Here is a 25,705-nt window from a genome sequence, read left to right on the forward strand (position 1 = left end):
GGGAATAGCAGATGGTTTTGTTCAGTGATTTCCATTCTTTCTAATCTCAAATGAATGTCTATTCTTTTAAAGATCCTCTTTAAATTCTGATCATTTTTTTTTACCTTGTTATCTTAAAATAAGTCTCTATCCTTCCTTTTTTCCCTTTTAAATTTGATGAATTCTGCTTGATTTCAGTTTCCTGGGTGAATTCTATTTAGTTTATTCCTCATTAGATATCACTCATTTTTCTCCTAAAATAATTTGCCCATTGAAAAAACACCACCAACACACAGTAACTTAAATTTCCTTTCTTAAAAATATTTTTCAGAAACATTAAAAATATCTTCTCTTTAGAACAGGCATCTCTTTTCCAAACGTTCTTGGCCAAGGCCATTTCAGAGGACATCTGGACCACTTTCCCAGCCTATCATTTCCATGATTGGGCTTGTATTTCTCTTGCCCTCCATGCCCATCAACAGAGCCGTGTTCAGAGAGCACCTTTTAGATCGTTTTACTTTTTGCTTCAATCCGTGTACTTTCCTCCCCAGTCTCCACTGAGAGCAGCGGTGGGAACAGTCTGAATACCGATTGGGGAGATGTCTTCTCCAGCCGTAGCTCCGCCCCTTGACGTCTATTGGCAGGTTCTGGAAATGCTAGGCGAGATGCCCTCATAAGGCAGGGCGCCCGAGGACAGCCCTCCTACGGAGCACTCGAGTATTCAGAAGCTGAGCCTGTGGGGCTTTATAAATGCTGGATGCATGCAGTTTTCCATCACTGTGGTTTTTCAGAATATGAGAGGTGAGTAGTGGTGTCCAGAAGTAAATATTCATGTACATGATAACAGTGCCATTTTCACCAAAGGGCCCCAAAGCTCGGGTAGTGCACTAGAGGGATCAGAATCCCAGCACTGTGGGATCTCAAAACCTTTGTTTATGTCTGAAACCAAACCAGGTCTGGGGTTAATCCAAGCAAAAATTCTCTTTTGTCTAAAACATCTTGCTGCTTCAGGTATCAGTTATTTCTGCCTGAATTATTGAGATAAATGTCTCTTTGGTCCATTTCCCTTTGCTAGTATAGTCCTAGATTGTAATGGAAGAAAGTGCCAGGTCATGAGGAAAAAAAATGAAATGAACCAAGAATGAATGAAAAGGAAACATGAAAAGGAAAAAAAAATGCTCTAACACTGGTAGGATAAAATGACTTTTGCATTCATGAAAGCTGAAAGTTCTTACGCTGCACCATACAGGGTTATTCAAAACTGTTGTAAAGCTCAAGCATTTGTAATTTGGCTTTTTATTCTAGTGAGAGCATCTGTTTCCTTTTTCTACCAGCCACACTTCCTTACTGTTTCCTTTAAAGATGTTTTTCAAACTGGTCTCTGAATGCATTTTAGTCAGACCCAGTATATTCTTTTCGAATAATGTGAGACAAGGTTTCCTGTCAGTTTAATGAGTCGGTTGCTGATTTGCTGATATGTCTTCAAGCCATTTCCTACTTACACAGCTGGATGTGCTACATTTCTCTGTGCATGTGTTTGTGAAGGTAAGTACATATTTTCAGCATAAATATACGTGTACAACCAGGTGACCTATTGCTTTCTGGGAAATGGCTTGCAGGAAAGCTTTTCATTCTATGTTCTTAGACCATTAGTGAAGGATAGCGATTAAGAATAGGAAATATGTTTCTTTAAATATCTAAATTAAACAACAGGGCATTAGATTTGTCATCATTAAATAATATTTTTTACTACGAGGCAGAGTACTTTACTATGAAATTTATTGCAGCAACTCACTATCCCTGGTCTGTAAGGGTTTCCTTCCTAGGGTGATTGTGTGGTCAGTCAGAGGAGAACAGGGAGGAATGTGGGGTCTATCGTAGCTGAGGCTGCAGGTTCCCCTGTGAGCAAGGCTTGGAGCTAGGACTGGTTCTAGGGAGGCCCATTCTCACTCCTCTCTTATCTCCTGCTTTTCTTGTTGGACTTTCTGGTGTGTGTGTCTTATTTTGTTTAAGGACTTGATGTGTTTATCAGTAAATAATGATCACAATGACTATCATATATGGATTACACACTTTGTGCCAAACATTATGTTGAGGTCTTTATATGTTATCTCACTCAGTTTGTTTGTTTATTTATTTGCTTATTGGACAGAGAGAGACACAATGAGAGAGGAAACCCAAGTAGGGGGAGTGGGTGTGGGAGAAGCAGGCTTCCCATTGAGCAGGGAGCCTGATGTGGGACTCGATCTCAGGACCCTGGGATCATGACCTGAGCTGAAGGCAGACGCTTAATGACTGAGCCGCCCAGGCACCCCTTTAATTCAGTTCTTAAAATTGCTTTGTGAAGAAACTACTGCCATCCTCATTATGTAACTAAGAAACCGAACTATGGGGAGACTAATTAAATTGGCCAATGGGACATGGTGCAGAAGTGACATATCAGAGTTTGAACTCAGAGATGTCTGAGTAAAAACCATGAGTTAACCATTAGACTATTCTGCTTCCTTCCCCCAATTAAAAAGAAAAATGAAGAAGAAGAAGAAGTCCTGTAAAATACTCTTTTCTTCACTTTATACCTTCCTTCATTTCACATTGAGATGACTCTACCTTCTTATGCTTTCATTCACTTAAATTTACTTTGGAATTTGGAGATAAGCCTGCTGATTCAAACCTGTCCATGGATTCATCCTAAAATGATTCACAGTATCAAATATTGATTAAATGTCAAACTACTAATCAAAAGAGCAATACAGTTTTAAGGATGTGTGAGATGAAGGACTAAATTATCTAGATTCTCCACGGTCTTCACACACATACACATGCGTACACTGGCATGCAGACCTGTGGATACACATACTAACATGCACAGATGCAAAACACATGCACACACATATACACACATACATATGCACAAGCACAGACACTTAAATCTAGGACCTACCACTCCTGCATTGTGGGATGAACAGTAAACCACTTGTAAGCTCTTTTTAGCTTATGAAAAGAATCAGTCCTACTGCTCTTCTTCCTCATCTAAGACCCCACACTCTGCTTGTATTATCTACCTTCTCTGCGAAATATTCTTATTTTTTTTCGGCGTCTGTGTTATTTCTTGTGTCTTTATTCTTTCCATTTCTTCAGGTCTCTGACTTGTATCCTATCTCTTGCAAAAATCATACGTCACTCAATATATCTTCCAATTCCAAAATGATTTTCAGGGATTCCAAAATGATTTTCAGATAATTTCAGAGAATCTTGAGTGTATTTTATTTACAATTAGGAATTTTTCATAATTTTTAGCTGAAGAGGAAACCCAGATATTATAATAAATGCTAAATATCTCCTTTCTTTTTTCTTCTCTGAAAACATCTTAAATTATTTTTAAATTATACCCTGTATGTCAAGTTTTAATTATTTGTTCATGTTTTCAATAAGTCAGCTTTCTTGAATCTCTTTGGTTTTCAATTTTGAAGTATTTTAATTTTTACTTTGTCTTAATTGTTATTTCCTATGTGACTTTGTTATGTTCTCATCCATTGGTTTCCAAAGTGTGTGTGTGTATGTATATACATTTAAATTATTTGCCACCTTCTTTTTAAAACTAAACTACTTTGCACTTTATTACTTTCTTATTAAAAAGATTTATTTATTTACTTATTTAGAGAGAGCACGCTTGCGTGAGTAGGGAGAGGGGCAAAGGGAGAGACAGTGTCTAACGCAGATTCCATGCTGAGCGTAAGGCTCAATGCAGGGCCTGATCCCAGGACCCTGAGAGCATGACCTGAACTGAAATTAAGAGCTGGTCTCTCAAAGGACGGAGCCACCCAAGGGTTTCTGCCCTCGGTTACTTTCATGAACATTCTTTCTTCCTTTTGACTATATTTTATATGATGCATTGGGTTTCTCATACAAACAGAAAGTCAAAGCATTTTTTTAAATTGCAGAAGGGGCAATGAAAATACAGACGGGACAGTTGTCTAGTTTTATTAATATTGCTTCTGTATTTGGATTCCTGTTTGTAAATTCAGTTTCTGGTTATCCGTGTTGATAAGCAAACTGAACCGCAGATCAAACGGATTGTAGTAAATATAGTATGGCCTGTAGAAATTTAGTTAGGACAAGCACAACTTTATAATGCATGGAAACAAGGGGGGCCCTAAACACATCAGGTGGACATCAAGAGAGTTCATTTGCTTCATGTGCGGCACCAGAGAGTAAGTGAAGGAAGCTTCCATGTCAGCACCTTCGTTTCACATTGAGATCAATCTACCTTCTTGAGTCTTTCATTCATGTAAAATGGACATAAGGCTGCTATTTCAAACTTTCCCATAGATTTATCCTAAAATGATTCACAATATCAAACATTGATTAACTGACAAACTGTTAATCAAAACAGCAATGCAGTTTCTTAGTAATAAATATGCAAATATCCTAGTATAATCACAAATTACAAAAGAGCCTTGAAGTTATACTATATGGAAAGAATGAATGTGGCATTTCTTTTGCAAGGTAGTCACTAAATTGATTCCCTTAAATAATACAATGAGTTCTCTCGGTACTTTGAAAATGATGCAAAGTGAAAACATGTATGAGGTTGTTCTCATATGGTGCAATAGCCACCCATGCTCCTTGTGGGGTCATAACCTGGGGAAATGTCCCTTACTGTTGGCTCATCTAGGAAGATGCAGTTTGAGACAGAGTTAGAAGGAAAAGGGATTTTTGTGGCACCTGAGTGGCTCAGTGGGTTAAGTGGCAAACTCTTGATTTCAACTCAGGTCATGATCTCAGGGTCCTGGGGTCAAGCCCCGCCTTGGGCTCAGCAGGGAGTCTGCTTGAGGGATTTCTCTCTCCCTCTCCCTCTGCCATTCTCCCCACGTGCACTCTCTCTCTCTTACATAAATACATAAATCTTCAAAAAAGGTAAAAAAGAAGGGCAAGAGATTTGATTTGGGAGGTGAGGGGAACTGCAGTCCCAACAGATTAATTGTGAAAATGGAGCTCTGATGGCCAACAGAAAATAGTGAGGAGTGGGGAGTGCACATCACGGTTCCTGGCAAGGCAAGAGGCAAAGGAACCATCTACACTGTCAGGAGTCATTGCAGAGTACAAAAGTCCAGCAAGGAAGAAACTGAGACTTCAACTTTGGTCCAAGCAAGAATGACGGGTGGGGGGGGGGATCAGGTTGCAAGAAGGCTGAAGCCCAAGGTAAGCATCCCAGATAGCTTTCAGAGAAAGAGAAGCTCAGAACAAGGTCTGAAGCAAGTTTCTTCTCTTTGGAGGCAGCTCAAGGATTGACCCAATCAAACCTACCCTAGCATATGTCAAAGTTGCTCTTGTTTCCCCCATATCAGGAATATGCTATCATCTGCTCAGGAGACCTCTGTGTCTACATGTGTGGCCAGGCTGTGTCTGACTAAATTTAGGCCTCCCACAGTGGGGGTGGGGTGTCATCCTGGATAGTATAACTATCTCTACCATTCCTCAGGGACCCCAAATAACCTGCTTTCTCTGGGCTATTTCTGTGGATTAAAGTACTGAGTGGGAGGCTCTATATGTGATTCAGTGCCATACAAGAAGAGAAGGGAAGGATGCCTGGGTGGCTCAGTCATTAAGCGTCTGCCTTTGGCTTAGGTCATGATCCCAGGGTCCTGGGATCGAGTCCCACATCGGGCTCCTTGCTCAGCAGGGAGCCTGTTTCTGCCTCTGCCTGCTGTTCTCCCTGACAAATAAATAAATTTTTCAACCAAAAGAAGAAAAAAAGAAAGGAAACCTAAGATGAATAACGATGTTATCACAAGCTGTTACTGCAAGCTGAATTTTGTATTCTCAGGACAATTTTTGGATCCCCCCCCACCTCCGACAAAGGTCTGGTGAAGTTGGCTTCCTACCAGCTTTGCAGCCAGGCAGTCCAATGTAGGCATACAATGGACACCTGGTTTCCTGTCTCGACGACTTTCCTGGAATTTTTGTTAGTCAAAATGCCTCATCCAGACATGTTTGCTCCCTTGCCTTAGAATGGCCTGGGGCAGAGGGCAGTGGGTGCTGAAAAGTAATGATAAAATCGGTGATTAATGTGTCAAGGGATATTCTGGGGCAGAAGATGGGTGCATTGGAAGAGGCTCGTCTGATTTTCTCTGACGGAGGGTAAAAATGGAAGGTGTGGCCCCAAGCACAATGCATTCTGAAATCTCTAATGCTTGTTTTGAAAATGTGGATTTGTCCCAGTGTGATTGCTACATGAGGGAAAAATTTGAACATGAGGGCAGGTCTGGCTTTTGTCTATGTATGACTTTGTCCATGAGAAATGACAGGTGAATGCCGAAAACTGTATCCTGTTGGACTGAGTTGTGCAGGAATACACGAATTGCACACATGAATGTGCCCCCAAATCTACCGGTACCTTGGTTTCCCACGTGCATTATAAGCCAAGCTCATCCCCTAGTAGAGTTACAATTTCCCACCGAATTTCAGACAACTTTTCTTCCACCTCTCCACAAGAACTCAGAAGCGGCAGCCTTTCTGGCATCCACTTCAGCAAGTAAACTGCACGTCTTTTTCAAGGAAAAACAACATATTACTAGAGTATGTATATATTTCTTAACCATTTCGTATATGCAAAACTGTGCTACCCCTTTTACTAGCTTCCTGTTTTTTTAGTCACTGATAAAGTTTCTGAGTTGTTCCCTGACCCCATTTTCTCCATAAACCTTGTGGGTTTTCTCGCATGACTTTTAAGGGACTTATATGTCCGTTTAGAGCAGAGCTGATGGGACGTTTGGTTTATCCACTAGTATGATGGAGATGGATTATGAAGGTCTGGAAGAGATATTTGTGATTGCATCCTGGGATTCTGGTAGAATATTCCTTCCAGGCCATCATTCTTCTTGATGGCGTAAATACCGATTTCTCAGGAGCCATGGAATGAGAGTATTTTCCTAGCTCTATCCCAAGGAACTTGATAGAAACCAATGTGCCTGAAAAACAAATGCAGACACAAGATGGAGGGGATGAAAGGTGGTGATCTGAGGTGTGGGGCCCCCATTGAAGAGCTAGCAGGTGCTCCTATCTACTTTTGCTGTTCCAAGGTGAACGAGAGACGCTCTGGCCAGGGCTGCAAGATGGACAAATTCTGCCTGTATAGCAGGCAATTGGATAGCAGGAGGCCTTTGGAAATTAAAATGCAGAGGGCTTAGAATTGGCTTTCTGGCTCTGTGATTTGGGAAGGTCCCAGATCTGGCAGGGAGAGGAAAGAAGAGGGCCAGTAAATAAATCTGTTCTTGGCTGACTCGTGCATGTCATTGAGGTTCTGCTGGTTTGTGCTAATGGCTAATGGGAGGTTTGGCTCCCATAAGGAAGTGACACAATCATTTTGTGAATTGGTAGTGAGGGTTTGATGGAAAATACCTTGCTCTCCAAAGTGATGCGGTGAGACTCCCAGAAATGATATTCAGACAGGAGACCGTTCCATTACAATCTTCCCTATGGACTTCATAGCCTTCCCGTGCTCCCTCCCAGGAGTTATTCTTTATAGCAAAAACAAGTCATAGGTCTGAGTTAGGACTGACTTAATGTTACACTAGTATCTTTTATCTTGGATTTTTTTCTAGCTTTTTCTAGCTTATATAATCAACATATAATATTGTGTGTAGGTTTAAGGTGTACACTGTGATGATGGCAAAGGTTAACTCTTGCTAGTCTTCTGACAGCTACTGAAATACTGAAATATCTGGTTGTTGTACACCCATTGTGTTGGAACAGTGGTTTCTCAAACTGTGTTTTGCATAGCTCAGGGTGGTTTGGAGGTACGTCAAGAGAGAAGAAGGAGGAATGCAAGGAAGAAGAAGGTGTCAGGCACTTTATGCCCCTCCCCCCATCCAAGGTAAGCAGATTCACACTTTCTGTTTTACCACTGAGATTTGTTACTTGGTTGAATTGTGTTCCCCCAAGAGATGTGAAAGTCTTAAGCCTTAATGTCTATAAATGTGATCTTATTTGGAAATAGGGTCTTTGCAGATGATTAAAGTTAATCCTTAGAATTATGCCTAATCCAATGTGACTGGTGATTTTTTTTTTCCCAAAGAGAGAGAGCACAGAAAGAGAGTGAGGGGGAGAAGCAGGCTCCCCTTGAGCAGAGAGCCCAATGTGGGGCTCGATCCCAGGACCCTGGGATCATGACCTGAACTGAAGGCTGACGCTTAACCGACTGAGCTACCCAGGTGCCCCTGACTGGTGTTTTATAAAAAGGAGAAATTTGGATACAAGAGAGATGCACACAGGGAGGATCTCATCCTTCCTGGTAGAGGAGGGTACTTCTCCAAGTCAAGGTATGCCAAAGATAGCTAATACCAGAAGCCGGCAGAGAGGCACATAATAGATTACCCCTCACAGTCTTCAGCGGGAAACAACCTTGCTGACATCTTCATTTTGAAAACTTAGCCTCCTGAACTGTGAGATAATAAATTTTGTTTGTAGAAGCTACCCGTTTTATGGTACTATGTTACAGGAGCCTTAGGAAACTAATACAGGATTCTTGGTGAAACTTTATTTGTGAAATAAATAAACAAACAAAAACAAAAACAAAACACAAAGAGTTCTCAGGTTAAAATTATTTGAAAATGACTGAGTTAGACTGAGTTAGAAAATGGGCCAAGTAGAGAACTGTGGACACTTCCAATACAGTCATACCATTCAAAGGACAGGAGATCTGAGTGCCAAAATTCCACTGAAGAAAGGCATTAAAGGCATACTTCTTGACTTGGGTATTTAATTGGTGTTTTCATAATGGGACTTGTATTGTATAATTTGAAAATGTCAGGAGAAGAAAAATAAAAATGTCTCAAACAGGTTATGCAACAGCCTAATATAATCATATCAGAGGAGGCTGATCATGTTAAGATCATGTTTGTTAAGAGGAGGCCTTAACAAACATTTCACAATGATCATAAGAAGTTCAAAATAGGGTTTTTTTGGTCTTTTTTTCATGACTATGACTAGTTATGTGTTCTCAGGAATCCCTGTTTGGTATAAACTGTCATTCACCTGTGCTAATACAGCAAGCCAGGAGTCAGTGGGAAGGTATTGATTTGGGATAACGATTTTATTTAACACCTTGTACTCATTGCACAGATGTCCATCCTTGCTTCTCTTCTTGACGAGGAGAGACAGCTGATGGGCAGATGGGGCCCTACTGTAGATTTCTTTCATTAAATTCTCCATGGGATGCCATCTTTGACTGATCATGAATACATGTTCCTGGCAGAAGATCAATAGCTCAGGCAGAGGGGTAGGAAGCAGACAGGGTTTTGGTTTAAAGAGTCTAAATATATTTTAGAGTTCTAGGATTTCTGTGTTAGAAGTGGCACATTTTGTGTTATTTTATACCCTAGTATGTATGCTCACTGCTGGAAGAGACAATGAAAGTAGCAGAAGCTAGCCTTGACCTTGGCTTTAGATGACTTCAAGTCATTCTGGACAAGCCCCTGCACCCCTGGAATTATGAGGTCATGAAAACCAGGCAATATCCAGGAATGAATATCTTTGATGACATTCAAAATTATTAGGGGACCCAGAACCTCTTGTAGCACTTACCAGAGACTGAGATTATCTTTGGATGTTGGGTCTGTGGTGTTGTCAGTACCACCCCTCAACAAAGGAATAACTCAGTGATTACACAGTGCTCTATGTGTGTGAATATGGACATCTGTTGAATAATGGCCTATGCCCCTATTGAAGTAAAGCAGCACTTTGTGGATACCCAGGGAATGAGGTTTCCAACCTGTCGTGTCTGCCCCAATTATCCTCTCCAGTACCCACAGCAGACATCATCACTGGCCAAGGCACACATTTGTTCTGAGCCCAGAAGAGGTCTTGAAATTCTTCTACACACAGCTCCCTAGGCATTCACTACCAAGAAATGTGTTGCTGTGCAAGGTGAAACCTATTTGCCTTGCCTATATTAGACCTTGATTAGGCATTTGGCCTAATGCTTACTGCTGGTCCTAAAATGAAGCCAGACTAGTGGCCCAGTTCTAGGACAGCTCCAATGTCTGCACAAAGGAAAAATCATCTGTCGTGGACATTTAACCACTCCTAGTCACCACCTGCAACTCAAAGTCAAGCATTTGGCCTCAGATCACTCTGTATCAGACAAAGAAATTCACCTGACAGTTCTGAGTTGTCAACTGGTAGACTCTTGACCTGAAATCCACAGGCAAGTAAATGTGGGCAAACAGCACTGACTGTCCCCAGTGCTTGCTCAAACACCCCTAGGATCTGACTAGGAACTCGGCCAGCAGGAAGAAGCAGGAGTGAACCCACCACAGTAAGTTAGGAACTTCCTCTGCTAGATCTCTTTGCCCTGTGTAGCTGGGCCAGGTTCTTACAAGGAATGTAGGCCAAGTTCTTGATCACCTGGGAGTATAAATTATCTGCAACAATAAGACAGAAACAAGGGAGGAAAGGCAAAATGGCACTGATGGGGTCTGGCACTTCGCAGACACTATCTTATTAATCTCAATAGCCTCACAAAGTAGGTAGTTTTATTGCATTTTACCAATAAGGAAAGTGAAGCTCGGGGGCTGTGTACCCTCCTGAGGTCACAAGTAGGAAGCAGCAGGAGTGAGACAACCTTTAGATCTGCCCAGAGCTCCCCTTTGCTCCTTGTGGCACCTGCTTCAAACACACCACTGACCTATGCCAGGAAAGAAGCCACATCTCTCATATCCTATTATTGTGCTTCTTGCAAAATTAAAAAGCTTCTTACTATTGTTTCAGGTGCCTACACCACAGCCAGCATTTAAACAGATGGATGAAACACCATCGTCCTCCTCTCCAAACTTACAGTCGGCCGTTCGTATTACTCTTGACATTTCGGAGGTCATCTCTCTTTCTCCCCTCAACACACAGACTGGTCTGGCTCCACGATTCAAAATGAAAAAGCAAAATGGCAACAAATGTCAAGTGTAACAGTGATTCTTTCAGACAAAGCACCAAGAGAGCAAAGCTATTAAAAATTTCATTCTCTCTGCCCTTCCGTTTACTGGGCTGCATTCTCTATGTTACTAAAATCAGCACCCTTGGAAGGAATGGCCAGCACTACTGCCTGCGACATAGCGTTGTTTCTGCAAATGTGACTCTAAGTGGAATAAGACCCACAAATAGCTCGTTTGGGAGTGGTAAATGGTAAGAAAGATCTAGTAAATCCTGCATTATTACTTATAAAGGCTGAAGAAACAGGAAAAAAAAGAGCTCATTATCTTTAAAGGAATTTAAACTTACATGTACACTTATTTGATTTTGCTTATATATCAAGAGTCCTCCCATTAAGTATTATTGTACTTTCTTACCTGGAGTAAGAAAGTCTTGCTCTTTAAAAGGAACTAAACTTCCCTTTAACTTGGAAAAAAGACAGCAAGAAAATTATGCTTTCTTGTGGAAATTTGACATGTCATCATTGATAGCGTTGTTTCATAAACGATCATATGGAAACTTAAATCCTGCCAATGATTAACGATTTAATTTATGTTCAAAACATAGCAAAAGACTGATACCATTTTTAAAATTTTTGAATTTAAATATGTGACTCAAACCAACTCTTCATCTTTAAAAATGGAAAAGCTGAACCACTTGTCACATTTCTTATGCTCTGGATAAATCTTATCCTGGTTGTCTAGTCATTGATTTCCAAGAAAATTCATTTGTCAAACCTCTTTTAGGTCAAGCCTCCCTGTTACGCATTCATCATTTCCTGGACTGAAAGCACACAGGCTTTCTCTCCTTGCCCTTTATACATCACTTTAGTGTTTTTGATCTTTCTTCCTCTTTGATAGCTGTGTGATCAGGTATGGATTTTTAAAAACTCAAGTACTGAGTGAGATTTTCAACCATCTTCTGGGTTACAATCAAGTCTTGGAAATCTGACATCCTGAATTCACCCTGTATCTGCTAAAAAGATGGGAGACTCTGGTTCTTTGTGTGTTGATAAGAATCATAAAGCAGACGCATTTTACTTAAATAAAATAACAGTACAGAAAACAGGGTGAATGTTACAATTAGAAAATTAAATCAAATATATAGTAGCATATTGTGGTGCATGGTGAATCAAAACTTTTCCCTAGGTGACTCTTTTTTATCTTAAAAAAAAAAATACTGTACAATCCCTGCTTAAATAATGCCCATTTACTCTTACTCACAGAACTGCTTGCTAGAATATTGTGCCTGAAAACACATGTTTTAGTGTCTTTGTAGCCTATTATGTGACTGTCTGCTTAAAACTTTCCTTTCTCTAGTTTTATGTAGCATCTTCTGGGATAACCATGATAAGCAAAGGTAATAAATACAAATGTTTCCTTATTTACTTAGGAAGTGTTCAATCCTGCTCCGATGCTCTTTTATCATTCATTCTGTCCCTATCCAATATTTCTTCTGTACAGGACTCAGACTCAGGTCCCTGAGAATTTTGCCTGCAAAAGCCCCTCATCTCTTTTGTGGAATGTCTTGTTTGGGCAAGGTGTGCAGGGGGCTGGGGCAGGGGGAACAGACACAGGTCAAGGAGTCCACTCTGTTAGGTAGAGGAATTTTTTTTTTATTATTTAAGCAGCAGGTTTGTAAAAAATTTATATTATGAAGAAGATTTATGAAACATGGAACCAGTGTGGGAAAGACAGAATTGAGAATATGTCATTTCTAAAGGCATCCCTAACGCTGGACGTCTGCCTTTATATTAACTAAAAACAAAACAAAACAAAAACAAACAAACAAAAAACCCAAAAAACAAAAACCAAGCACATGACAAAATACTCCCTTTCATTTCGAATCATATCCAAATATGTTCTGTGTCTGGGCAGCTATTCCTCAATGACTTATGACTGTGTACAATGTACTTGGTGGGTGAAACAGGCCTTATTTCATCTAAATTTCCTTTCATATGTGGGACATGAAGGTTAAGTGGCACTGGAGGCCTTAGACGACTGTAAAAACGGCAGAGATAGTGTTTTCTTGCTGGGTAATGACAGGGTAATTCATGGACTTTTGGGGCCACCATGATTCCTCAATTGCCCAGGCCCAATACTCCTGTCCCCTGACACACACGCAGTGACCCATGTCTACGGGAAGGCCAAATGGGGCCAGTCACCAACGAGGAACTTGCTCCTTTCACCAGTAATTCTCTGTCATTTTTTTTTTTTTTTAAGATTTTATTTATTTGACAGACAGAGAACACAAATAGGCAGAGAGGCAGGCAGAAAGAGAGGAGGAAGCAGGCTCCCTGCCAAGAGAGCCCGATGCGGGACTCGATCCCAGGACCTTGGGATCATGACCTGAGCTGAAGGCAGAGGCTTAACCTACTGAGCCACCCAGGTGCCCCAATTTTCTGTCATTATCTTTTGCCCCAACACTCCCCCAACCCCCTTCAAGAAGATCCCATTCAGTTCTACTGCATCAACGTTTAGTAGTGATGAAACGAATGCAGAACAAGATAACGACGAGTTCGTGTTTGCATTCAGGCCAGATTGGGGACACTGGCTCAGACTGAGGCCAGAGGAAATTACAATAGGATCTAGCAAGGACAATGAAGTGAGGATCTTCTTATGAAACAAAAACATCCTCCATCCCCTTCTTGGATTAAAAATAAACATTTTCTTTTAGCCTGATGCCACATTTTGTTGTAAATGCTGACCTAAAGCTTAAGTAAGTCTCCTGAATCCATGAAGTTAATCTGAAGTTTTCTGAAAGGGATCTGGAATCCCTACTGTCCCCAGACATAAATCATCCTTGGACATAAAAACAGACTGTTGCTACAGAGTTAGTTTATTCTGGGGATGCAGTCCCTTTCTACACAGATTTACATACAGTAACCCTGGAGAGCTCCCCCATTATGCCTGCCATAAATAATGGAATCCTTTCTTTTAAAAGCTCAAGACAGAGATGCAAATAAGTTGAGCTGCAGAAAAAAGTCTTCCAGGCCCCAAATGCCCAGTCATATCAGCCAGGCCAATGATCTGCATGTTTGGGGCACTTAAAATCGTATTTCGGTTCCTGCCCTGCAGTTACTGTTACTACAGTCTGACACACTGTTACTACACTCAACATAGGTAACTCAACGTACGTAGGCTTTCCTTTCTTTGTCATAGCATACAAATAGCTTTTTATCGTGAAGTTGCAAAGTGCCTCGAACCGCTTAGTAGTTACAGGTGTTAGGACCTTTCCCATCAAGTTTTGGACCCCTGATGACCAAAGAGATCATCCTGGAGCTCTCTCACTTCTCGAATGGCCTCTCGTTGGCTTGGAGACGAGAGGTCCAGCGTTAGTGTAAATGGCTGCAGAGCGGAGAGGGGGAGGCTGGGCGCTGAATGCCCCCTCTTACAGGCAAGGTCCTTGCAGGAGACATAGGTCAGAAACAAATCCTGAGAAAACACTCTATTCATTTCCTTTTGCTGCTTTAGAAAATCATCGGAAATATAGGCACCTAAAGCCACACAAATGTGTTATCTTACAGTCCTGGAAGTCAAAAGTGCCCACGTCCCTACAGAAGAATCCCATTCCTGCTTGTTCCAGCTTCTAGATGCAACCTGTGTTCCTCGCCTCGGGCCCCCTTCCATCTTCAAGGCCAGTAAAGGCAGCTCAATTCTCCTGTCTCCTGTCTCTGACTCACTTTTGGCTCCCCTCTTCCATTTTTAAACACCTCCGTGATTATACCGGGCTCTTTTGCAGAATCTAGGACAATGTCCGCATCTCAAGGTCTTTTATCTTATTCACATTTGCAAAGTCCCTCCTGGCACATCAGGTAACATTCTAACAAGTTCCGGAGATTCGGACGTGCCCATCTTTGGGGGGCTATTAGGCTGCTGACTGTGACCGCCTGGCTGTAGTAGACGTGAGAACTCTCTAGTTACCTCTTCAGTTGGAAAGTCACCCCGGGACATGTGAGAGAGTAACACAAGAAAGAAATGCACAGCAGTCCCTGAGGTGCTATAATGATGAGATGCTATTCACACCTGCTCAGGTGATTGCTTTCACTAAGTCATATATTCAACACAGGCTTTCCTTTCTTTGTCATCGTTGTATCTTTTTCTTTTATGTGGGTTGAGTTGCCAACTTTTTAACATAGGAACTGGGACTGAAAATGGTGTGTACTACTGTTAAAAGGGTTGGAGAAATCATCCCCGTCGTATTTTCCTTGCTTGGAATTATAAAATTTATTTGTGGAACTTCTTTCATCCTGGAAGGTCAATCAGCATCGGGACAGCACAGCTATCATCAATCTGACTCTCTTAGGCAATCTGGCCCTCTGGAGGTCTCCTCACAGAAACATTTTTTAACAGTAAAAAATGGAGAAAGTGGGGTAAAAGGACAGGAGCCAGAAGAAAGAAAGTCTTACTTTCCCTTTCACTGTGTTTTCGGACCGTCCAGATTTAAATAAAGTACACCCTAGAGAAGAGGTAAAAACCATTTTTTACAGTGAAAAATTAATTTGTTAGAAAGCCTGGTGGACCTGTCTATGGCAGAACTAAGCAAATTATGTTAAACAATGGTATATGCATTATAGACTCTCAGTATATAACTAGGTCACTAAATAAGTCAACATCCCTTTGAGTTTTTTGTTTTTTTTCCATGTGAAATCAGCAACTGAAGGATAATGTGGGTTGGGGAAGATGTATGGCAGAAACATGTTCCCCCTAGTGGTTAACAGTAAGCTTGGTTTTTATTTACAAAAGCCACTCATTCATTCATTCAAAAATACTTCTTGAATGCTTACTAAGAGCAATGCTATGGAGGGAGAAATATATATGTGGAAGTGACTATATAAGCATGAAAGTAAAATCCAGCCCCAGTCCCTATATAGTTTATTTATTTATTTATTTTTAAATATTTTATTAGTTTATTTGACAGGCAAAGATCACAAGTAGGCAGAGAGGCAGGCAGAGAGAGAGAGGAGGAAGCAGGCTCCCCAGTGAGCAGAGAACCCGATGTGGGGCTTGATCCCAGGACCCTGGGGTCAAGACCTGAGTTGAAGGCAGAGGCTTTAACCCACTGAGCCACCCAGACACCCCACCCTGTATAGTTTATAATCTAAAGAGAAAATACTGTAACTTGTGTATAATTCCTGGGCGCAGTGGAGACATTTTATAAATGTTTTAAATTTTCTACAATTTGAAACCCACATCTGATTTCATTTATCTAATTCATACCAAGTCATCCAAAAGAGGTCTCTACAAAAAAAAAAAAAAAAAAAAAAAAAGATTTAGATCCTTTTATTTATAATTTTAAAGGCCTAAAACATCACTACTTCAGATACGAAAATCTTTTGTTTTTCCCACTCATTTGAAAGAGCCTTTTTAAGAAACTCAAAACCATATGATAGAGCCACAAGATCAAGAATGTTCTGTGGTGGTGTCAAGTCTATTTTGTTAACATAGGCAAAGAACTCTAAAACCTTTAAATAGGATAGTCTGTCAGGCTTAGCATATTTTAGGTTGGCTAAAAAAAAAAAAAAAAGGAAAGGAAATTGAGAAATTGAGAGTGTGCATGAATAAGGGAGCTAAAATTAATGAAAGACAAATAATTCTTGTTATTAAGCCTTTGGAAGAAGGAAAGAAGTAGAGACAAAAACAGTATGATATATAGCTTGCTTCTTTGTTGTATTTCTGCCTGTTAGGGCAATGAGAGCAGATATGTTTCAGAAGGCAGATGAGATTATATCAGAAATACCTACACTCAGTGGTGTTTAGGTGCTGGAACCAAATCTTTACAACCTTTGCCCTCAGGAGCAAGGAAAAGCCCCCAGTGCACACTGAAATGTCTCCCTTAGTTTTCCAAAGCTAAGAATGTTAATAAAAATCACTCATGTTCTTTCCCTAAGAAGAGTCCAAGTTATCCTGGTGACCCCAGGAATATAAACATCATTGTCTGGTTCAAGCTGAAGGACTTTGACACATATTTATATTTTCCTGGAATGACTGGAAATTAGTGTCTCTAATGCTAAGGAGTTTATTTCCTTGGATATAATTACAGTGTAATATTTTTATCATTTGTGCAAACTGAAACATGTGACAGTTTTTCTATTCTTATACCTAAGCATTGCATCATATACATGCAAAATCTTCCCTATGTATAGTCAATAGCTCCCCCAACAATCACTACCCGCTTCCGCTAGTCCTAAAAAAGGGACCTTTTCTGTCTAAAAAACTTATGGAGCCCATACCTGAGAGCAGAATGACATTTACACATCTAAGACGATGACAATGATGAAATAATTTGAATTCTCCTAGCTATGTGATTTTACTTGTTTGTATCTTCCATTTCTTAAGTTTCCTCCAGATCCACAAACCTCTTTCTAAATATCTTGGCTGTCTCCAATGGGGTTCAGAAAAGCACTCCAAACGGTGCCTTCCCCACACATTTCTATACCATCACACACTTCTCAGTCCTAGGATTCAACTGCTTCCTCCATCTCCATTTTATTTTCCTAACAAGTTTTCAAGAGTGAAGAGGGCTTATCTTTACTTTTATTGCTCTCATTAGCTCTTCAGATGTACTCTGTGTATAATAGACCTTTGATAAACACTTACAAACTACACAGCCAAAGAACTTTAAAGATTAGGTTCAAGGATTCCCTTCAGATGGGGGGACATATTGGGTCATATTAAAGGTAAATTGCTTTTGTAACTCAAATTGTTTTTGGCACAAGAGACAAAGTAAATTAGCTCAGTGTCTTTTGTTTCTCATTAACTCCAAAGCATGTTGAATTTAGAAAAGTAATGTAAGGGGCGCCTGGGTGGCTCCATTGGTTAGTCATCTGCCTTTGGCTCAGGTCAAGATTCCGGAGTCCCGGGATTGAGCCCCGCGTTGGGTTCCCTGCTCTGTGGAGAGTCTGCTTCTCCCTCTTCCTCTGCTGATCTTCCCACTCATGGTCTCTCTCTCACTCACTCTCTTTCTCAAATAAATAAATGAAATCTTAAAAAAAATAATACGAGTATTATTTGATAGTACATCATAGTTCATCAAATCTAGCTACTGTGAAAGTTATTCTAAAGCAATAGACAGAGGAAAAGATAAATCCTGAGCTACAGCGTTCAAATAGAAAGACCATTCTCTTGTCAACAAAAATGCCATATGTTTGAGTACTATAATGCAATGCTTCACATTGTCTTCATATTCAGAATAAAAAATTTTCCACTCAATAATTAAAAATCTCTTCAAGATAACTTTAAAATTTTGCTGTGGCTTTCAGACATGGGGAGGGAAATCTTTCAGTTGCCTGACACTGATTGTGGGAGTCTCTCCTACGTAGCTGTATTACCAAATACACACAGCTCAGTTCAAGGGTTGTGATCATTACTAAGTCATTAGTCACTGATTTTAAAATATCATAGAATAACGTTTTAACCTGAAATGGAGATGGCATCACCTGCCCTATTTCATGTGCATCACAGAGTCAGTCCACTTCACACATCTTAAATAAATTGCAAGTTTGTGAAGATAAAAAGAAGATAACATTCATTAAAAATAAATGCCAGTTCATTATACACAATGTCATTTACAAGGTCCTAACACTGGGAAGCGGCTACTCCTTGCTAATATTTTCTGAGAAAACAAATAATGGAATCTCACAGGAATGTCAAACAGAGGCAAGACTAGGAGTCGAGTCTTTTCTGTGAGTGAATTTAGCAGAAATTGCATTTACTCCCTTTAGTAATAAATGTACCTATCACACTTCAACTTTCCAGGCAAGCTTGTTTTTTGTTTATTAAAAGGTTTAGGTTTCACTCCCTGCTTGACTCTTCAGATATTTGTGTCTTCAGCTCCCTGAACTGACTAAATGCTGTATAAGTGATCATGTCGGCTCCTGAGTCTTATTTCTTACTTATCTCTAGACACTGCCTCATGCAAGAGTCTTCTCACCACGGACCTTCTGACAGAAATGTGGAAGCCCCTGGAGCCAAAGCGTATGAGGTAGACCCAGAGAGGAGCCTTCACCCAAGCTCACTGGTGAGCTGCATCTGCCCATTACCCAGCCCGTGCTCCACACTGGCGACTTTGTTCCTTTTCCAGTTTCACTGCCGTCAGAGAATTCCTTGTAATTTTTTTTTTTTTTTAAGATTTACTTATTTATTTGACAGAAAGAGAGGGATGGAGAGCATAAGCCAGGGAGCGAGGCAGAGAGAGAGGGAGAGGCAGGCTCCCCATTGACGAGGGAGCCCAATGTAGGGTTCAATCCCATGACCCTGAGATCATGACCTGAGCCAAAGGCATACGCTTTAACCCACTGAGCCACTCAGGTGCCCCAATTCCTTACAATATTAAATAGAGTAGCTACTACTTTGTCTTATGGTTTTACCAAAAGGGAATTTTTAATTTTTTTAATTTTTAAATTATTTTTAAGAATTTTATCTATTTATTTACTTGAGAGGGAGAGCAGTTGGAGGGAGAGAGAATCTGAAGCAGACTCTGCACTGAGCACAGAACGTGACGTGGGGCTCAGTCCCACAAGACTGTGAGATCATGACTGTGAGATCAAACCAACAGTTGGAGGCTCAAACGACTGAGCCACCCAGGTGCCCTGGATCTTGTTTCTTTCTTAAGAAATTCTATTTTCTAGTTTTATTAAGAAACAAATGACATATATCACCATAGAAGTTTAAGGTGGACAGCATGATGGTGTGATTTACACATATTGTGCAATGATTACCTTAATACATTCAGTCGATGTCCATCATCTATATAGATAAAAATATAAAGAAAAAAATTTTTTTAAATTTTTTTTTAAAGATTTTATTTATTTATTTATTTGACAGAGAGAGATCACAAGTAGGCAGAGAGGCAGGCAGAGAGAGAGAGAGGAGGAAGCAGGCTCCCTGCTGAGCAGAGAGCCCGATGCGGGACTCGATCCCAGGACCCTGAGATCATGACCTGAGCCGAAGGTAGTGGCTTAACCCACTGAGCCACCCAGGCGCCCAAGAAAAAAAAAATTTTCTCCTTGTGGTAACTCTTAGGTTTTAGTCTCTTAACAACTTCCATATATGTTACACAGCAGTGTTAGTTATAGTCCTCATGTTGTACATTACATCCCTACTTCTCATTTATCTGATCACTGGAAGTTGGTACCTCTTGACTTCCCTCCTCCAATTCCTCCTCCCTCCATCTAAAAGGGAATCTTGAAGATGGTCAGAGAAGACTAGTCTAGCATTACGCAAGTCAAAGTCTTAAAATTTGTGGATAAAAGACAAGATTATACTTAATAAATCTGCTGAATTACTTATAATTTACTGTTACAGGGCATTATGTATTATATTAGATCTAAAACAAAAAGGTATTTTATATTAAAACATTTATTCCAGACATGGGAATTGAGTGGAAATTTTGTATTTTATTTCCTAGCACAATGTTTTTAGTAATACAACTACTCTTATACTCATATGTACAGCTAATTTTATAGTTGTATCAAACTATGAAAGTGAGCATATGTTCAAAAAAATCAGAAAAAAAAGTTGTAACAGAGACCCTAAGAAGCAAAGGAATTAATTTAATTTTAGAAGGATTTAAGGTAAATAAACTTAACCAAGTCCTTGTTACCTGTGGGGACCTGTATGTGGTGTGTTCTCATTTATTTTTTGATTATTTAATTCCCAAGTTAATGCTATTTACTGTTTACATCAACCCTTGGGTTTTAATACTAAAACTCAGATTTAATTCTAGTTCATTCGCTTTACTTTCTTGAGTACAGAGGAAAAATTTTTGGATTTATTTCTTAGAGGGAGAAATCAGTAATAATTAAATATAAATCTTAGATACTACTTGATAAGTAATCAGCAAAAGATTACTCAAAGAACATCTAACTATGTTCTAGATGACTTATAGCATGGCAAAACAAAAGCAACAAAAACAAAAACAAGAAAAATACTGGTTTGTGAAGGTATATCTAGAAATCTTCTATGTTCTCTTGTAAATCTTAGGCCTTTTCCATTTCTGTCTTTTGGAGCCTCTCTGAACACCTTGAAGTCCTGACTCTTCTTTTGATCGCATTTGTTTTTACTGATTACAACACAATGATGATTTCTTGCAGTTTACTCATTTTCTACTTCATTTCAAAGTAAACTTGAAGGGGATGTGGCAATAAAAAAAATATCTTTTATTTTGTGTTGGAAGGTGGGAAACATATTTTCCAGGTGTCTACTTTAGGCACAAATAGTTTTAATAAACAAAAAATTTGTAGCTAAAAAAATAGATGATTATAGTTTGTAAAATGGTTTTTTATATATATATATAAAACCATTTTATACATATATTTATATATATATATAAATATATAATTTATATTATATATATGAGTTATCGAAAATGATTATATAGTTTGTAAAATGGTTTTTATATCTATAATATCTATAGATACTACTTGATAAGTATAGTATTTTTATATCTATATATTTATATATATATATATTATATATGTATTATAGATATAAAAACCATTTTACAAACTATAATCATGCTTCTCATTCATAAATAAATAAATAAATAATTTATTTATGAAAAGCACTACATTAAGCTACAGAGGAAAGGTGTAAAATATTAGCCCGTTAGCCTCCATAGTAAGTCATTCTTACTTAATTTGTCAAAATTCATAAAAAACATGGGACTTACACATCCTATGAATATAATGTGGCTACTTAATGAACATCAGTGTTCCTACCCCTTCTTTGCAATACTCCTGGTCTTACTATTTGTTACTTTCATATCCATGTAGACTCTAGGCTCTGCTGAGTTCTGTTTTGTCTGATAGTAGGAATTTACCTCAAGGACCTCTCTACCTGATTTGCTTGTAGTAATTTTACTTTCTTTATTGAATTTCTTTATCTTTTCTGGTAGAGACATGTGACATCACCTCCTAGGTTCAGCTATTTCCAATTAATCTTTTCAGGGTGTCTGAAATGCTGGGGGTCAAACATTAGTATGCATTAGAATCACATGGGCAGCTTGTTAAAAATGTGGGTTTCTGAATCCCTATTTCAAGAAATTTCTTTTCAGTAGGGTTGATGAGAGATGCAGGGGGGTGGTTTTCTCACAAAACTTCAGACAATTTTAATGCAGGTTGTTGAGGTTGACACACTAATACTCCTGACTCTGAGGGCTACTTTTTCTGAGGAAGTCTTTCAGTTACCTATTATTATATAAGAAACAACCCAACATTTAGCAGCTTAAAACAACCATAGTAATTAATTTTGCTCCTGAATCTGCCAGTTGGGCAGGGATTGGTGGCAATACCTTTATCTGTCTACATGATGTCAGCTGACGTGGTTTACTTGGACTGGGTATCCACTTCCAACATGGCTCACTCATAGGTTTGGCCAGTTGTGGCTGGTTGTTGGCTGGGAGGTCAGCCAGAAGGCTGTTAGTTGAGAGCCTTGGTTTCTTTCTACATGGAATTGTCTGTTGTGCTGCTTCTCCTTCCTCCTAGTGTGGTGATTTGTTTCTGAGATTGATTGTTCCAAGAGGAAGTAAGTAGAAGCTTTCATTCTCTTCATATCTGGTGCCAGAAATGGACACAATAATTTCCTCTGTATTGCACTTGTCAAAGCATTGAGACAGCTCTCTCAGATTTGAAGGGAGGGGACATAGACCCTACCTCTCAATGAGATAAGTGTGAAAGGATTTTTGACTGGTTTTAAAATGTGTTATAGTAATGTCATAATTTCAGATTATGATCACTAAAAGGGAATTTAGGGGTAATTTAGTTTACTGGCTTCCAAGTCAAAGATGGAAGATGAGGCAATGGAGTACAAAGAGAAAATATTAGAATTTTATTTTATTTTTCTCTTTACTTATTTTGGTATTTATCTTATAATAAAATGGACTTTTTTTTTTTTGCTTTTGGTGTATAGTTTTATGAATTTTAATACCTGTATAGATTTGGATAGTCACCAGTGTAACCAGGATGTAGAACAGTTTCATCACTTCAAAAAAACTCTCTTATGTTATCTCTGTATAATCACATACTTACCCTGCCTATAACTGGTGGCAAACACTGATTAATTTTCGATGACAACAGTTTTGTCCTTTCAAGAATGTCAAATAAATGAAACAACAGAGTATGTTACCTTTTGAGACTGGCTTCTCAGAATGTTTTTGCGATTCATTTTTGTTGTTGCATCTATCACTACTTTGTTCTTTTTTATTACCAAGTAGCATTGCATTGTGACTAGACAGGTTGGCTTACCTATTCACCTGCTGAAGGACATTTGGATTGGTTCCAGTTTTTAGCTCTCACAAATAAAGCTGCTATGAACATTCTCATACAAAACTTCATTATGTTTAAACTCATACTTTAAAAACAGATACCTGTGAAGTGTGTTTTAAGTTGTGAATGATACGGTGATACAGTAATGCATGTTCATAACTTATACAGAAATTGTGTATGAGTTCTTGTTAACTCAGTGATAAGAGTATGTGATCAAAAAGTTTGGAAACTGTTACTGATGATTGAAGCTGTGTGATAAATACATAAGCTTTATTATACTGTGCTTCTACTTTAATCTGTTTTAAAATTTGCATAATATAAATTTTTAAAGGGTCTATAGACTTCTATCTGAGCCCCCCCCCCCCCCCCCCACTAAGGTAACAGGAGTAGAGCTGAGTCTTGAGGGTGTTACTGGACTTAGGAGCAAATGTCAGAGACACACCCAGCTTTTCTGCCTCTTTCCAATGTGTCCTGAAGCTGATTTAGGTGAAATGGCAAATTACATAATGATTTTAAGGGGCGCCTGGGTGGCTCAGTGGGTTAAGCCACTGCCTTCGGCTCAGGTCATGATCTCAGGGTCCTGGGATCGAGTCCCGCATTGGGCTCTCTGCTCAGCAGGGAGCCTGCTTCCTCCTCTCTCTCTCTCTGCCTGCCTCTCTGCCTACTTGTGATCTCTCTCTGTCAAATAAATAAATAAAATCTTTAAAAAAAAAAGATTTTAAGTGAACTATGCATATTCCCATATTCTAGCATTTGGTAACCACATATTTGAAACAATAGATGGATACATTTAAAGAACACATTATGAGAACAATTCAAGGTCAGCAATGCTGTTGTTGTTTCATCTTTGTTCTTTTATTTTCCCCTGGAACCCTAGACATGTGTATTGCAGAGAAAGCAAATTACTAGGCTGTGAGAACTGAAAGTCCTCACCCTCTCTCTGCCTGGTGTGTAAAGATATCCCATTTCTTCTCAGCCATTTGTTACTAATGTCAGCCAGCAGTAGAAAAACAATGTATAAAAACTTTAGCATGGTTGTACAATTTTGCAACACTGACACAAAGAGATTTAATTTGTCAGAAACCAGCATGGGCCTTGCTGTTACCTCTTAATTGTCATTGGCCCTTTGGTTTGGGCTGGAAGAATTTTAATTTACTATCATTGTTATGCATGCATCAATTATTTTCCTCTGTAAAAAGAAAATTAAATTACCCAGTCTGGCTTAGCTTGGCTAAAACCTGACAGATGATAAAGTTCTTTCTATCCCATACTACTAGACCTTGACGGGCCATCAGATGTAAAGGGGAAAGAAACACCAGGGATATAAAGTTGATTTCAAACCAGCTTAGAAACCCAGATTTGAAACAAGTGACTATGATTTGTTACAATTCAGAATGTCTCAGCTATTTAAGTCCTCACTTCCTCTGTTTTCCTAACTGCAGTATATGGAGAGCATTGCATTTCCAATAAATAATGTATAATTAATTAGCATTTCCAAAAGCATAGTACCCCTCACATATAATTGTCTTCCCTCTACCAAAACAGCAGGTACTAATGAGATCAGGTTTTTGTCTTGGAGCAATCAGTTCCTGTTATTTGGCAATTATGGAGCGCTTAGGGGATGGAACTCACTTTTTCTGGGTTCATCCATTTAAAATCAACTTTGTTACAATGAAAAGGATAGAATTTTTCTAGATGGGAAATCTTATTTAACAAAGTTAGAGAAAAAAGGACACGTGCACTAAGGAAATTTTCATACATACCACCTTAGAGAACTTAATAATTCTGAATTAGAGAGGCTGCTCAAGATGCTGGAATAGGAAGATCTTGAACTCACTTCCTCCCATAACACAAAAATCCACAGCTACATATGAAATAGTTCTCTCTGAAAGGGACCCGAAAAAGAGCTGAACAGCTCCTTACAATAAAGCAGAAAAGAACCACATCAAGCGGAGAAGAGGCAGAGACATGGTCTCACAACCTTCCCCCGTCCCCTGGTGCAATGACCTACAATTGGGAAGAGTCTCACAAATCCAGAGTTTCTCCCTGAGAAGTGAGGGTTTTGTGCCCCACATCAGGCACCTCAACCCTTGGGAACTGAGCCATAGCAACAAGCCTCCAAAATGTCTGGCTTTAAAGCCAATGGGATGTTGGCCTAGGAGAACCATAGGGCTAGGGAATGGAAATGCTCCTCTTCAAGTACTCCCACACAGACTCACTTGTCTGGGACTCAGCACAAAAGCAGCAATTTGAAAAGAGCCTTGACCATATGTGAAGATTCATTTGTTAACCCTAAAACATCTACAAGAAGACAGGGGCCTGTTAGGACTCTCTTCAGGGACAGGGTTCAAAAGAATTCAGAATTATTACATTCTTTGAAATGGTACATATGAAAATTCCCTTGGGGTAAGTGTCCTTTTTCTCTAACTTTGCTAAATAAGACTTCCCATCTAGAAGAATTCTATCCTTTCCATTGTAACAAGGTTGATTTTGAAT

The 25,705-nt window shown here is 39.4% G+C and overlaps 1 protein-coding gene and 1 long non-coding RNA gene across 4 annotated transcripts in view; one reads left to right on the forward strand and one right to left on the reverse strand.

Annotated features, from left to right (window-relative positions):
• NKAIN3 (sodium/potassium transporting ATPase interacting 3) overlaps nt 1-25,705 on the reverse strand; it is a 622,933-nt gene that overhangs the window by 60,415 nt on the left and 536,813 nt on the right. The window lies entirely within an intron of this gene.
• LOC309854445 lies at nt 1,461-11,003 on the forward strand. The gene is made up of 3 exons (XR_014306239.1): nt 1,461-1,524; nt 7,762-7,855; nt 10,750-11,003. It is a non-coding gene; the product is annotated as an uncharacterized lncRNA (long non-coding RNA).

The sequence above is a fragment of the Mustela nivalis genome (genome assembly GCF_964662115.1).
Source record: "Mustela nivalis genome assembly, chromosome: 2".
In the NCBI taxonomy this organism is placed as follows: Eukaryota; Metazoa; Chordata; class Mammalia; order Carnivora; family Mustelidae; genus Mustela; species Mustela nivalis.